Genomic DNA, 4,289 nt, shown 5'->3' with positions numbered 1-4,289 from the left:
AAAAGTAAAAGGAAACATAAAGTTATACCATGCTAACGTTAATCAAAAGAAAGTTGACTATGCTGGGCAACATGGTGAGACCTCAACTCTACACAAATTTACAAAATTAGCTAGGCATGGTGGTGCACACCTATAGTCCCAGCTACTCGAGGGGCTGAGGCAGAAGGATTGATTGAGCCCAGGAGGGCAAGGCTGCAGTGGACAATGATCACACGACTATATTTCCAGCCTGGGTAACCGAGCGAGACCTTGTCTAGCAAAAAAAAAAAAAAAGCTGGGCTCGGTGGCCCAGCCTGTAATCCCACGCCTTTGGGAAGCTGAGGTGAGTGGATTGCCTGAGCCCACGGGTTCAAGACCCGCCTGGGCAGTGAGACCTCATCTCTACAATAAAAAAATCAGCTGGGTGTGGTAGCACGCGCCTGTAGTTCCAGCTACTTGGAAGGCTGAGGTGGAAGGATCGCCAGAGCCCAGCAGGTCGAGACTGCAGTGGCCGGGAGCCGCCACTGCACTCCAGTCTGGGCGACAGTGAGACTCCAACTCAAAAATAATAATAATAATAATTGATAGGGCAATAGGCACTGCACTCCAGTCTGGGCGACAGAGTGAGACTCCAACTCAAAAAAAAAAAATCTCTCTTCCGGTCCCAGGCGCTTCAGGAGCCGTGGGTTACGGTGCAGACATGGCCAAGTCCAAGAACCGTACCACACACAACCAGTCCCGAAAATGGCACAGAAATGGCATCAAGAAACCCCGATCACAAAGATACACGTCTCTTAAGGGGGTGGACCCCAAGTTCCTGAGGAACATGTACTTTGCCAAGATGCACAAGAAGGGCCTGAATAGATGCAGGCCAACAACGCCAGTGCCATGACTGCACGTGCTGAGGCTATCAAGACCCTTGTAAAGCCCAAGGAGGTTAAGCCCAAGATCCCAAAGGGTCCTAGCCGCCAGCTTACTCGACTTGCATACACAGCCCACCCCAAGCTTGGGAAGCGAATTTCTGCCGCATTGCCAGGGGCCGCAGGCTCTGCCGGCCAAAGGCCAAGGATCAAACTCAGCCCCTGGCCGCAGCTTCACCTGCAACTCCAGCTTCAGTTCCAGCTTCTGCTCTGGCTCCCAAAGGTGCCCAGACCCCCACAAAGCTCCCGAATAGAGGCCTCTGTCTGTTAATGTGTGGACAAAAGGACTGATTTGACCCTCAGGATGCTGTCTGCATGGGGCTGGTGTCCTTCTGTGCTATTTGTACAAATAAACCTGACACAAGAAAAAAAAAAAAAAAGAAATGAACAGAGGCCAGGAGTGCCAAGCCTGTAATCCCAGCACTTTGGGAAGCAGAGGTTAGAGGATTACCTGAGCCCTTGGGTTCAAGACCAGCTGGGCAACTTGATGAGACCTCATCTCTACAATAAATCAAAACATTAGCCGGACATAGTAGCACGTGCCTGTAGTTCCTTCTACTTGGAAGACTGAGGTGGAAGAATCAACTGAGGTGAGCAGGTCGAGGATGCGGTGGCTGTGAGTGTGCCACGGCACTCCAGCCTGGGCAAGAGTGAGACTCCTACTAAAAAAATAAAATAAGCCGGGCTCAGTGGCTCAGCCTGTAATCCCGCACCTTTGGGAGGCTGAGGTGAGTGGATTGCCTGAGCTCACGGGTTTGAGACCCACCTGGGCAAATTGGTGAGACCTCATCTCTACAATAAATCAAAAAATTAGCTGGACGTGGTAGTGCGCGCCTGTAGTTCAGGCTACTTGGAAAGCTGAGGTGGAAGGATCGCCAGAGCCCAGCGTGAGACTCCAACTCAAAAATAAAATAAAATAAAATAAAATAAAATGAAATAAAATAATGATAGTAACAGAGGTGGTGGTGGTTTGGTTTCTATTATGATCTTTTATTTTTTTATTTTTTATTTTTTTGAGTTGGAGTCTCACTCGGCCTGCTGGCTCAGGTGATGCTTCCACCTCAGCCTTTTTTTTTTTTGAGTTGGAGTCTCACTCGGTCACCCAGACTGGAGTGTTGGGCTCCGGCGATCCTTCTGCCTCAGCCTTCCAAGTAGCTGGAACTACAGGCGTGCACCACCACACCCGGCTAATTTTTTTATTTCTTGTAGAGATGAGGTTTCACCAAGTTCCCCAGGTGGGTCTCGAACCAGCGGACTCAGGCAATCCACTCACCTCAGTCTCCCAAAGGTGCAGGATTACAGGCTGAGCCACCGAGCCCGGCTCATCTGTACTCTTAAGAAGTCTTTTAAGGTTATTTCTGGTTCTAGATCACGCTCACTGGGTCAGCTGGGGTGTGGAGTTTCAGGCCTAGGAGGAAGCACCCAAAAGAAAGAGGCAGCTTAGAAAATAGGACTGCAAAACAAACAAACAAACAAACAAAAATGGACATGGTGGCTCATGCCTGTAATCCCAGCACTTTGGGAGGCAGAGACAGGAGGATTGTCTGAGCTCAGGGGTTCGAGACCAACCTGGGCAACTTGGCGAGACCTCATCTCTACAGTAAATAAAAAATTAGCCTGTGTGGTATTGTGTGCCCGTAGTTCCAGCTACTTGGAAGGCTGAGGTAGAAGGATCACCTGAGTCCAGCAGGTCAAGGCTGCAGTGGCTGTAAGCGTGCCACTGCGCTACAGCCTAGACGACAGAGTGAGATTCCAACTCAAGAAAAAGGCCTGGAACAGTGAGGTGGGTTGAGTTTGGAAAGTTCAGAAAGTTCAGCCCATGTTGGTGGAATCAGAGCTGGGAAGAGGTTCTAGAAGCCACATGCTCTTGCTGGTTTCCAATCCACACTTCTCAGAACTTTCCTCTTCTGCAAAGGAGCTTCACAGGCTTCATGAGGAGAAAAGAATAGAACCACCTCTGTGTCAAAAAGCACCCCACATTTCTGCATCTTACATGTTGATGTGACCACATTTGGAAAGAGATTTCTGCTTATCAAAGCCTGAAAACCCCATCCAGCTGTCTGAGTTGCAGAACCCAGAGAAAGGGCTGTAACTGTCTCAGGGTCAATAGGGTGTCCATCTCTACTCAGGATAGCCAAGGACAGTCACTTCACTAATGAAGATTGAGGGGTGGTCTGCCAAGCTCAGCCTTAGGCCAAGCTGTTATAGACTTCAGTAGGTTTGGAGGGATGAAATGGGTTTCTTTCTCACATGTTGGCATATTGAAAACAGCTCAGTCTGAGTACTGGTTAGGAACCGTAGCTTAGTCTGAGATGAGTACCCGCTTAAAATCTGCACTCAGGGCCTTCTTTTTTATTTTTGGGGGGGATAGGAGTCTTACTCTGTTGCCCAAGCTGGAGTGAAGTGGCACGCTCACGGTCACTGCAGCCTCCACCTGCTGGGCTCAGGTAAGCCTTCCACCCCAGCCTTCCTTCTAAGTAGCTGGAAACAGACGCGCACCACCTCACCTGGCTAATTTTTTGGTTTATTGTAGAGACGAGGTCTCGCCATCTTGCCCAGGCTGGTCTCAAACCCCTGGGCTCAGGCAGTTTTCTCGTCTCCACCTCCCAAAGTGCTGGGATTATCAGGACCTTCTTCCCAGAGGCCATACTGTAGTGCAGTTCATTGGTGTGGTGCATCTACCCTGAGGCTCACAATTGGGCAGGATGATTTCCACTCAGATTCTTGTGCCAGCTCAAATCTTGTTGTAAATCCTCTGAGGATAGAAAGGCTCTTGGATACATGTCATTTTTTTTTGGATGACAATGCCTCTCTCAGCTGGGCTTGGTGGCTCAGCCTGTAATTCCGCACCTTTGGGAGGCTGAGGTGAGTGGATTGCCTGAGCCCGCGGGTTTGAGACCCGCCTGAGCAGCGAGACCTCATCTCTACAATAAATCAAAAAATCAGCCGGGCCTGGTAGCACATGCCTGTAGTTCTGGCTACTTGGAAGGCTGAGGCGGAAGGATCGCCGGAGCCCAGCAGGTCGAGGCTGCAGTGGTCAGGAGCGGCCACTGCACTCCAGTCTGGGCGACAGAGTGAGACTCCAAGTCAAAAAAAAAAAAGCCTCTCTCATAGAAGAGCAGCATTTCTCGGTGCCTCAGCCATGGTGATGTGGACAGACTTACAGCTAAGTCTGAAGAGAGAATGCAAGGGAAAAGTGGGATGGTTTTTTCCCCTGGGCAAAGTTGTTGATATTTTTAAAAAATTACTTTGATCTGATCATAAGAATTAATATGACCATTGTAGAACATTTGCAAGTACAGAAAGAGGTTTAAAAAAAAACAAACAAGCCGGGCTTGGTGGCTCAGCCTGTAATCCCGTGCCTTTGGGAGGCTGAGGTGAGTGGATTGC

General features: G+C 49.5%; 1 pseudogene; it reads left to right on the top strand.

The window, feature by feature from the left end:
- Positions 1-679: 679 nt before the first annotated feature.
- Positions 680-4,289, top strand: part of LOC110595907 — a 6,249-nt pseudogene continuing 2,639 nt past the window's right edge.

This window comes from Carlito syrichta, unplaced genomic scaffold, assembly GCF_000164805.1.
Source record: "Carlito syrichta isolate Samal-C Ts95f unplaced genomic scaffold, Tarsius_syrichta-2.0.1 Scaffold305129, whole genome shotgun sequence".
NCBI classification, from domain to species: Eukaryota; Metazoa; Chordata; class Mammalia; order Primates; family Tarsiidae; genus Carlito; species Carlito syrichta.
Note: the sequence above shows the minus strand (reverse complement) of the source record. Positions and strands in the feature narration are given on the sequence as shown.